At 36.4% G+C, this 12,490-nt stretch overlaps 1 long non-coding RNA gene across 1 annotated transcript; it reads right to left on the bottom strand.

Moving 5' to 3' along the window:
* Positions 1-2,323: 2,323 nt before the first annotated feature.
* On the bottom strand, positions 2,324-12,221 carry LOC130052049 (uncharacterized). Its single transcript, XR_008800399.1, has 2 exons — positions 3,952-12,221; positions 2,324-3,756 (listed from the first exon to the last, which is right to left on the bottom strand). It is a non-coding gene; the product is annotated as an uncharacterized LOC130052049 (long non-coding RNA).
* Positions 12,222-12,490: the final 269 nt, after the last annotated feature.

Below are 12,490 nucleotides of genomic sequence, written 5' to 3'. Positions count from 1 at the left end.
GTAATACCAACATCCGACAGCATCAACAGCGTATCAGAGCCACCAAACTAGCCTATTAAAACCACCAAACTCAGACAACACAAACGGCGTATTAAAACCACCAAGCTCATAGACAACACAAACGTTGTATCAGAACCACCAAACTCATAGACAACACAAACGATATATCAGAACCACTAAACTCAGACAACACAAACGATGTATTAAAACAACAAACTCAGACAACACAAACGATGTATCAGAACCGCTAAACTCATAGACAACACAAACGATGTATCAGAACCGCTAAACTCATAGACAACACAAACGATGTATTAGAACCGCTAAACTCATAGACAACACAAACGATGTATCAGAACCGCTAAACTCATAGACAACACAAACGATGTATTAAAACAACAAACTCAGACAACACAAACGATGTATCAGAACCACCAAACTCATAGACAACACAAACGATGTATCAGAACCGCTAAACTCATAGACAACACAAACGATGTATCAGAACCGCTAAACTCAGACAACACAAACGATGTATTAAAACAACAAACTCAGACAACACAAACGATGTATCAGAACCGCTAAACTCATAGACAACACAAACGATGTATCAGAACCACTAAACTCAGACAACACAAACGATGTATCAGAACCACCAAACTCATAGACAACACAAACGATGTATTAAAACAACAAACTCAGACAACACAAACGATGTATCAGAACCGCTAAACTCATAGACAACACAAACGATGTATCAGAACCGCTAAACTCATAGACAACACAAACGATGTATCAGAACCGCTAAACTCAGACAACACAAACGATGTATTAAAACAACAAACTCAGACAACACAAACGATGTATCAGAACCGCTAAACTCATAGACAACACAAACGATGTATCAGAACCGCTAAACTCATAGACAACACAAACGATGTATCAGAACCGCTAAACTCATAGACAACACAAACGATGTATCAGAACCGCTAAACTCATAGACAACACAAACGATGTATCAGAACCGCTAAACTCATAGACAACACAAACGATGTGTCGAGGTCTTTACGCAAGGACTTGACGTACCACCTGCGTTCTTCACTTTTCATTGTTTAAATGCCAGAACTGGTCATTGCACCATCTTGAATCTCATCTACGGAAGCCTTGGAGAGGTAATGACTTACTTATTTCTTTATTGTTAATAAGTACTTCTTACGCCTTGTAGGTTATGTAGCGTGTGCACGACTTCGTACCTTTCATTTTTAGTCGGATCTTACAGGTAGTTGGTGTGGAAAGCGAGACTCCATTTTCAAGAGAAGTTAATTGTTTACTTTACCATGAAACGTGGGAGATGTGCATATGGAATATTTCACGGACCTGCGTGTCAAAGTTCAGAGATGATAAAACAGAATTGGTCATGTCTGATCTATGGTCTGATCATGTCATTTCCAAGTCGTGAGAGACAAGAAAAAGCTTGATGTGTAGACAGGTTTGCGTTTTGGTAGAACGCGATGATTTGGACAAAAGCAATGCTATAACGATTTAGAAAGCATATTTTCAAAGTTTTAATTAAAGTATGTGAGACAGAAAAAAAGGGAGTAGTCCATCGAAGAAAAGTTCTTTGGTTTTTTTTTAAATTTTTTTAAACAAACCTTTTTCTCTGCTCTGGATAATTTTAAAGGAGGTGGTGCATTCGTAATCTTGTATATCATTTATTGCTGTTTTATCCTGGACAGTAAATAGTATATTTAAAAAATAAAAAAAATAATAAATAAAATTAAAAAAAAAGAAGAAAAAAAAAATACGAAAAGGACTGAGTAGTACATTACGTTTAAATCATCTGCAAAACGTAGAACTGATTTACATTAGTATAGGTACAAAATGTAGAACTGATTTACATTAGTATAGGTACAAAACGTAGAACTGATTTACATTAGTATAGGTACAAAACGTAGAACTGATTTACATTAGTATAGGTACAAAACGTAGAACTGATTTACATTAGTATAGGTACAAAACGTAGAACTGATTTACATTAGTATAGGTACAAACTGGCATCCCTATGTCAGTGTTTTTGCGATGGGGAGATGATAATTTGAGTTCATCGTTGGACTGGTATCTCACATAATAAAGGAATGAGAGTACCAAACTCCGCATGCGTAACCCGGACGCGGTTTACCCCAAGATTGAGCGGAGGTATAAATGTCTATAGGTGTTGTGTGATTGGCTAACATCAAGAGTGAAATTATTTGGAATTGAAAGAAATATTATAGAGGTTCAAATTAATTGTTAGGATGAAAAATTATCGCACAAAATCGAGTAATTTTGAGTTATTTTGAGTGTAATTTACTGCAGATTGCTATGTGTTGTAAAAAAAAAAAAAAAAAAAAAGTACAAATATGAACTATAGAAGGCACGGGACCCTATATAATTTTTGTCGTTTTTTATTAAAACATGGAATGAACTTTGAAATGTTTGTGGTCATTTGTTTAAAATTAATATAGTTAATTAGTGAGAGGGCCAATTTAAAGGTTAGTATTGAGGTCTATGGGAAATGAATTGGTACTCTATAGGCGCGCGGGATGAGCCTCTTTAGAGTGTATTGACATATTGTTAATTTCCTCCTAAATTAAGTCCATTACGCTATCAGAGAAACTCAGGAAAAGAGCACTTCAAATCACCTTCCTTATTAAATGCAATGCATATCTAACAATAAAAGATCAAGGGTGCTTTATCCTTGATCAACGACTCCGTCACTGGGGAGGTTCTTGGAAGTATCACCCTATTAGATCTGTGATCACCGACTCTGTCACTGGGAAGGTTCTTGGAAGTATCCCCTTATTAGATCTCCGTCACTGGGGAGGTTCTTGGAACGACAGGTTCCAAAGTCATCTCCCACATCTCTGGCGGTCCAAATCATCATGTTCTATAAAAACTCAAACACTTCTCACATTTAATGGGTCAGTTTGTCATGAAAGATAAGAATTGTAAGGTATTAAACTACTGTAACGGTCAGTCGAGTTCGATCGCCGATGGCCAGATAGCCCAGTTGGTAGAACACCTGACTGGATATTCAGGGCGCTGGGGTTTGAATCCCGTTCTGGTCCGTTGCATTTTCTCGCTTCCTGTTACATTGGGTGCCCTAGATTTGCAGGTGAAAGTCTTGCCAGGGGCAAATCAAAATCTGGGTTGTGTGTCTTCAAAATGTGAAGAATTTCAGGAGGGAGGTGGTAGTCAGACGGGTCCGCGATTGCTGGCGTTCAGTTAGTTCAGCTGGTAGAGCACCTGACTAGAGATTCAGGGGCCCCGGGTTCGAATCCCGATCTGGTCCGTTGCATTTTCTCGCTTCCGGTTACACAACACTGTTTTCAAAACAGAGACATATATGTCGGTGTATCATTGAAGTGCTCTGTTGGCATCCCATACAGTACACAGCTAATGACATGTACATCGACAAGGCAGACTTGTACTTAGACTGTAATCACTAGTCAAAGAGCGCAATATCACATCTGACTCAGGGCGTAATGGAACATGTCGGCCCTCTTTGTATGTCAGGATTTAGTTTTAACAGACTGCAGTTGGTACAATGGACTTCGACACAATGGCTGACACAATAGCTGCCCCCGGGTTTTGGAGAGATACTGTTTGCTCTGCTCTTGTTAGGGAATCTTAGATAAAATGCAGCCATTGTGTATCTTATATAAGTAACGTCACGAACTGGTGCCAACGGCTTGTAAAACCATACATGATCCGTTTCTTTGAAAAATTTGAAACAAATGTGTTTGAATAGTACACAATTTAACAAAACATTTTTTTATATAAAGGTTCAAGAATTTTAGGAGGAGAGTATTGATATCTCTTACCGCGGCCTGCACCTATCAAAACGCGTTTAATATTGGTTTTTATATAACAAGGAAGACAGGCAGGCCACGAGAAGGGTTTTGTACTTACCATAAAAACGAATGAAACGAAACCACTGCAGTTGTAGTGAGCCTTTGATCATCTCGTATGACGCAGGACATGCACGATATAACGTAGTCTAGCGTCCACACCAATTACTGTCAGTAAAAATCAGCCACTTGAAATTGTTGTGTTTGTTTATTCAGAAAAACAACGATGTTTTCTATCTGCCTACAAAAAAAAAAAAAAAAAAAAAAAAAAATCAACAAATACAGAAACATCTAACTATTTCTTAAAAAAATCGATTACCAATTTTTTGTTGTTGATAAATTGGTTTCTCAAAATTTGATTATAGAGAGCACTTCAAAATAAAATGCACCATAATTATGCAGACATGCAACTTATGTATATGGTGGATAGGGCACGCTCTCCGCAAACCAAATCCGAACATCACAAGGCAAGCACTATCCTGGAACCCTCCAAGGAAAAGGTAAGAGGGGTAGGTCAAGAAACACCTGGCGGAGAGACCTGGAGGGCGACACCAAAACAATAGGAAAAACAAGGAAAGAACTGGAACAAAATGTGCAGGATAGAGGGGCCAGGAGAAATCCTGTCGGCGGCCTACTACTTTGTATGTATGCCCCAAAAAGGGTAGTATTTAAACGTGCGAGATAATTATGTTGATTTGACATGAATACCTTAATGAATATCGATATAAATAAATCGCATGTCGACTGAAGAATACTGCATGTCGACTTAAACAAGTCGACATTGAAGAATTCGCATGTTTACATAAATAAATCGCATGTCAACATAAATACATGCACTTTGACATAAATAAGTCGTATGTCTACAAACACAAACAATCTCTCGCTCTCTTTCTCTCTGTACATCATAAAAGCAGCCCACTCCTCAACAATACCTGTTTTACAGAATACATAGTGAATTTGAGCTGCAGTCCTCTTTGTTAAGGTAAACAGCATCAGGATAGTAAACATAGAACACATTCATCGCATATTTATCAATATGCCTGTCGTAGATCATATAGACAAACTGTTAAAGGAGCGCTGATATTTAGAGGAAGCGGCTATCTTATAGGAAGGTGTTCTATTTTTTAATTTTCTAAAACGGAAACTTAAAACAAATTCTAGTCTTCCTGGATCCTAGTTAGAACGAGAATTTTACCTTTGATTTTATAAAAATTATCAGAATAAGAAGAAAGAAGGGATAGACGCTTGCGATTCTTTCTCAGGTAAGGCTGGTGTAGGTGAAATTCTGATCAAAGGGTGTTGTAAATTTCAGAAACTTCAACGTGTAGTGCTGGAAGAAAAACATATTTAATAATAAATATGAAACCACTTGGCCTATATTCGTATCACCGCTATCCCTGACCCAGATAATTCCACTTTTATTTGGTTTGCGGGGTGTTTAAATACAAACAATTTTGATGAATGTAGTACATTTCTGAAACTTCGGTTAAAATGGGGAAGAACTTCTAAAATAACGAGGAACTCATACGGCAGATTCTTCTTCCTGGGATGTCAATGGAACTAATTAATTACGTTTTAAAAATTAACGGGACTCGTTTTCACAAAGTGGACAGGTATCGCTTTAGATGTGGACGTGGTGATTTTTTGAAAGCATAAAACTTCAGAAGTGGACGAACGGAAGTGCATGGTTTTTTTGACATTGATGAACAAAATTAAGAAGGTTAGCGAGGTAGATCGACTATCAAAGGTGATTTTTTCCCGAGTAATGATTTACGACACTTTTCATGTATATTTCTTCATTTTCAACAAATTTTCTCTGAAATTATTAAATACTGAATTGAATATTGGCCGCTTAAACTTAGAGAAGATTATATGTTTGAATTCATTATATTTTTAAATGTAATATATACTGTTTTTGAAACGTATTTGTTTTGGTGATAAATTACTTACATCAATCAGAGAGTTGCTATTAAACATGCAGTGAGATTAATTCACCAATTTCAATTAAATCGCATGTATAACTCCGAGTTCATTTTGCCAGCGTTCACTTTCGTTATAAGTAGTGCATGATTACAGGTTCGAAATTTAGCATAGTATCATTTCTAGATAGGATATTGAATTTATTTTTCGCATTTTATTTCATCCTTGTACACTCTATAGCTCGTAGTTGTTGACAGCGTTCCATTTTTGTTTGAATTGATCGAGTAAAGTAAAATTTACTTTTGACTTTAGCCAGTATTTTGCCCACAGGGACCAAGTCCGTTTTGGGCCCGAACTCTGTGATACCATAAAACGGGCTTAGCCCCTGTGATTTTGCCAAATGTTTGGGAGTCCGTTAACGATATGAGACATTGTCGCGGATTGGTTTATAACGCTGATATGTCACTTGGTTTATATATTTATGACACATCAGTCGCATTTCTGAAGCATGCTAGGTTTCTGCAATCCATTTAAAGCTCAAAATCTAATGATATTCCAGTTCCCTTCATTTGCATACCACATCAACATTTTATAAATTCAGCTTCTTTATTGCAAATTGCCATATCAGCACGTAGGCCAGCAAGGTTTCAATAAAAACCCATGAAAAGCACATACAAATCTCCAGATGATCAAGTTTTACGTGTTGAAAAACTTTACTTTTTTTTGCTTTCATTCAATGAACAAATCTATTATCACACCTAAATTTCTAAACACCTGTATTAGTAAGTGTGATTTTAATATTTTTTCTTCAAATGTTTTGTTTATTATAAACCTTCCATATTGTATTAACTAATGCTAGTGCATTTACAAGTTGGAACGATATTTCATGCCTTTGTGATTTTTAAAAGCCGTAACAGTAATGTTTATACATATAAAATGATAGCCTTAATTCATGTTTGTAAAGCGAGTATTTAAAATTGTTTCGTCTAGCGACCAAAAGTCATCAAAATGATCCTATCATAAGATGTAATTATATGTATCAGGGGCGGCCCCACCCCTAGATCCGCCATTGTGTATGGTAGAAATGAAGCAGATATGGAGACGTACACCGACTTCCTGTTTGACGGAGCCTCCGGCCGTGTTGATGACGAGGTCATATTTAGAGTGTCCATAGGACCACCCCTTATAAACGATTTTAATTTCTTTATTTCTTTGAGCCAAACTGGCTCATCAGAGTAACGATTGTACACAATGATAATTGTAGACAATTCAGAGAGAGAAAGAGTGAACGTACAAAGTATACACAGGTAAAAAATTAAACATCAATGTGACATTTTCTTAATAGTATAACAGCACTAAAAACAAACAAACAGAACAATTCAATAAAAGATACGACCTAAACTATGTACATGTATCGGGTATAGCTAGCTCGCTAGTGTACAGCAATTTTGTCTGCTCCAGAAAGACAGTAATTGTTATAATTACAAGTATACGCGTTCTCGTGTACCGTGTAGTAGATGTAGGCAATATTGGAAACAATGAAGAGTTTTGTCAGACTGCACGAATACGTAATTACGTGCGTTCTGTGTAGGATTCTAAATTCTCCGAAATTAGAATTAGAAGCGCCTACCGTCACCCCCACCCCGACCCCGACAAAAAGCAGGAAAAGTGAAAGAAGAGAAAGATAATAAATCGACAACATAATGAATGGGAGATTGTTTAGATGTTAATCTAGCTATCGATTCAGGGTATTTTTTGAAGCTTATCACATGCAGGAAAATTAATAAAAAGGTTTTTCTTTTCATATATATCAAATAAAGGAAAAAGTAGAATGTTTCTAAAAAAAGATGCAAAAATAAACAGATGTATGATTTTGTATCTCAGAGATAAGAAGTGATAAGAAGGTCTTGTCTTACTCGTTTTCAAATTAAGCAACGTAGACTGTATTATGAAAGTAGATCGACCGCGTGATACTTCTCTTACAACACGGGCATCCAATAATAAACACTCTACGTCATCGACCAATCAAATGCTCCGATTATTTTTAAATCTTCCTACACTATTTAGAATACACATTTCTTTAGGAAGTACTTGTATATATACTATAAATGCGATATGAATGTTGAAACTTTAGTTTGTGGTTACAGGACGAGAGGGAAGGCGAAGAAATGTAAGCCTGATATAATTAAACATTGGCTTCGTCAATTGTGAGAAAAAGGATGAACATTTTCTTTGATTAGGGTAAGCTAATTTATTATGAACCGCATCGCAAAACTTTAAATATTCTCTACTTACATTTTGTGCTTTAATTTTCTTAATGTTAAAATGAATTTGCGACAAATTTTTTCTCTTCAGACTAGTTTTAGAACAATGAATATATATTTAATTTTGATATGATAAATATTTTGAAGTGAAAAAATATATATTTATTTGCCTTAGTGCTTTTTCATTTTATATTTTATTTCATTTGGCTAAAAAGTGCCGACATTGCAAATATTTGAACTAGAAGATATTTTTGAAAATCAACAAAGCTTAATACTGGCCTTGATCATCAAAGTTTGAAGTGTACATAAGCACCCTCGATTACTTTGTGACGACAGCCCTCATTTATTCCACTTCTTCCCACAGGATTTTTTCCGCCTCGTATTGAAGCAGGATGAAATCAGAATTGTATGTGTGTTTGATGTTGGCGCTACTCGACTTGCTCTGTCTTCATGGAGCCCAAGGTCGATCACAGCGGGCAACAACTGTGGTCTGTGAGCCGGGCTCCAATACCTTCTACCATTTTCAAGCCGGCGTATGTCTTCAGTGTGACAAATGCAACAAGGGGTACTCACTCATCTCTGTGCAGGTACAAAAGGGGGATCACCGAGCGTACGGTTCCTCAGTAAAACAAACACACGTCACAAAATATCTGAACTATAATAATGAGTCATAATATCAAAAATATTTCCTTCATTTGAAAAAGAAAAATAGTTTATCTGAGGTTTATAATATATTAAAAATTCAGTCATATGCTACTTAAATTTTTCGATCTAATGTTTCATACTCTGAACGTGTGTAACTTATATAGCGTTCTCATGTACCACGTGTTATAAATGGTTTTGTAATTAATTAACATTAAATGAATGAACTTGAACTTTTTAGCAATTGATATATTTACCTGCACTTACAGGAACACAGTCTAAGAATGGACCCCGTACACGGAGCCAAGAATTGTTCTCCCTGTAGAAAGTGTCCTCCGGGAACATACAACGACAGACGCTCTTTTGACGTCACCTGCAGAACGTGCAGGAACTGTAGCTCTCTTGGACGAAAGGAAGAGAGCCAATGTACCGACAAAGCCGACGCTATTTGTGGGGATGTCATAGAGTAAGTATGCAGGGGTGAGTTTCTCTCACACTACGCCTACGTTATCTACAGGGGTTAGATTTTCTTACAAATCTGTAAATCTCTTTCAGAATCTCAAGTACGAAAGAACTAAAAGCCTCAGCAAATGATCCAAAGGACTTTACATTTCAAGGTGAGAAATATATTTTGTAATAACTCAAGTTCTGATTACATATAGCAAAGACCTACTCCTTCACTTACGTAAATCTGTGCAAGTGCAAGTAAGTAGCTTATTTAGTTTCAAATTTCATTGATACAAAATTCTGACATTAGATGTGTTTTCTTGCAGGTCCGTCATCACCCACCGTGTTACTCGTCATTGTAATGAGTCTGCTGGCGTCATTGGTTCTCTTCAGCACCGCCTATGTCTTCATTCGCCGTGCTCAGAAACAATCTGCCATTAGTCAATACAGTAAGATACATTTGAACATGATTATGTGATTTATCAATATATTGTTAACTGAGTTACAGAAGTTAACCGAGTCACTGATCCCAGACTTCTGTGCAGTGTGGTATTTATACTAAAGTAATCCTTTTTCCTGGTGTAACCGGATTACAAAACGTCCATTATGGGAAACTGTTCTGAAAGTTCATTACATCATTTGTCCTATTTGTAGTATGTTACGTATATATGAACTCAGTATTCATTGTTCAACGTATATGTACATGCGTGTACCGACTTTAAAATATTTTTACCTACTTACTTATTTAGCATCAACAAAGGTCGACAAAACAAAGGAAGAAGATAGGCTTTTGTGTCTGAACAAGTAAGTAATTGAATTATGAGAATTCGAAATCAATTGTGTTGAAATTGAACTTGTGTCTAAATCATTATGGATACAGTGTAATTATATCATTATATCCTTATTAACAAGGAATTAGATACCATAAGATGAACCTTGAATGATGCCAATTTGATGTGATAGATATGCGAAGACATGTTTATCCAAAGGAGGATAGATTCTGGAATAGTCATATTTTGTTTTACAATTTCAAGTTCTCAGCCGAACGTGACTGCAAAACCCCAACCCACCGCGTCAGAAACCATAGATATGCCAACTGAAAATGAAGAAACACAACCGAAAGAAAAAGTACTAACGAAGAGACTAATGCAGGAAAACAAAAGAAACGAATCGGACACAGAACGGAGTACAGCATCATCATCGTCTCAATGTTCAGAATCTACGACTGTAAAGACACTGAAACCCTCCAGAAGCAGTTCGTGGAATACGCATCTCACCGAGCTACAGTCAGACAACCAGTTAACTCAGTTTACCATTGGTTACACGAATCTCGCGCTATCTCGCTCCATCACGTGTTCAGACTCAGACCGAAGTTCAGAACGAAATCTAGAGAACGAGTCCATGGAAATGCTATCCGAGTTTTCCTATGTACTAGATTAATGTGTTCATACGTAGAAATTCCTTATGTCTGTGACAAATGAAATGCCGATAGTGGAATGAGTAAATGATTAATATTTATGATGAATATATATTATATAGTGTGAGGTGTGTGTGTGTGTGTTTGTGTAGGTGTAGGTGTGTGAGGTGAAGGTGGGTGTGTAGGTATGTGAGGTGTAGGTGCGTGCGTGCGTAGGTGTAGGTGTGATTGCATAGGTGTGCGCGTGTGTAGGATTTATGTTTGTGTTAAGATATTTGTAAAATATCACCAGTAATTGACTGTGTGCAATGTAGTGTTACAGATTTACATTTTGTCCAGAAGTGTGGTCAGTTTATATAGATTGCTGTTGTTGTTTTAGCATGACGAGGGTGTACTGGCTGCCCCTTTGCCATATTTGCTATCAGTTGAAAATAAAACTATACGATTGGAAAATTTTTATCTTCCATTTTGGCTAATCATTACGTTTCAGGAAGGCCTCTACGTGTAGGATGTGTAGGGATTTTTTTTTAGTTTCGTTACGTAAGAGGTAGATAGATAAATCATACTGGGAAAAAGGTATGCAGGTATTGATTACCTTTAAAGTTTATCCCGAGTTAAATTCCGAGTCCGGATCAACCAATGAAATAAAAGAATGGCCCCGATTATCCAATCAGCGTGTTCTATATATTTATCTATCATGTATTTGCCGTCAAGTTAAAAGGAGGAAGTACTTTACGATATATATGAATGAAAAGCTTTATATAGTTTGAACCGATTTCATTGAGTGAATTCTCAATGAGACCACTTAAACAATGCAGATTTATTCGCGTAACGTGAATCGTAGATTAATGCATACCCCGAAAGCTAATAATAGCAATATGATGTAATTTTTCGTTATGAATTATTTATTTTTACAAAACAGGCAAAGGATGTAGAATACTGCGATTTTTTTAAATCTGGGTATATTCATGGTAATCTGACCCTAGAGTGCTTAATTATTTATGATCTGACATCGTAAATAGATATTTCGAAACAGAAATGAATAATAAACTTCAGCTGTAAACATAGTAATTCCCTCCTCAATGCCCAGATGTGGGTTCACCCCCTTCATTATTTGTATGGTATGAAAGCTTTGATTAATCAACAGTATACACACAGAAATAGTAATTACAAATCCTAGTTCCCAATATAATAAAATCTAAAAGCATATAAAAATGTCTAACCAGAGCTTCTTTTCTTAAGAATTTCGGGGCCTCCGTGGCCGAGTGGTAAAGTTTTTCTTACATAGAAATCCTCTATTGAAAGAAACGGAGGGAATATTATTTTTCATATTTTAGATACAAAGTGTTTTAAATGTGATTGTAACTGATGATCTGTTTAAATGTTAATCAATAAAAGAGAGAGAAAAGAAAAGAGCATCGCGCTCAAAAATCACACGGCCTCTCACCTCTGTCGGCGCGGGTTCGAATCCCGCTCGCGCCGTTAAGTGAGAAAGTTTCCCAGTTTACTTTCGGAAGGTCTGTGGTCTCTTCCCAGGTACATTGTATCTGGGTTCTCTCTTCCACCAATAAAAACTGGGCGGCACCAGATAACTGAAAATGTTTTGAGTGTGGCGGAAAACATCAATCAATCAATCAATCTTAAGAATTTCAGTGCACATATGTATATATAATAGGAATGAATTTTCTAGTACAATCTTGAAAGACAATGTTGCAACCCTTACGTCATCTTTCTACTAAAAATAACACGAGGTCTAGAACAATCTAGGTCACAGGTTTCAATGAAATAAACATAACTTCTCTAGAACAATCTCTTCAATTTAGTGCAATTAGTAATATACACAAAAACAACCACCCCCCCCCCCCCCTTAAAAAGTTTGAATGACAATGAAAACTCAAATATACAATGTA

The sequence above is a fragment of the Ostrea edulis genome, chromosome 2 (genome assembly GCF_947568905.1).
Source record: "Ostrea edulis chromosome 2, xbOstEdul1.1, whole genome shotgun sequence".
NCBI lineage: Eukaryota > Metazoa > Mollusca > Bivalvia > Ostreida > Ostreidae > Ostrea > Ostrea edulis.
The sequence above is the reverse complement of the archived record's forward strand: the minus strand, read 5'-3'. Positions and strand labels throughout refer to the sequence as shown.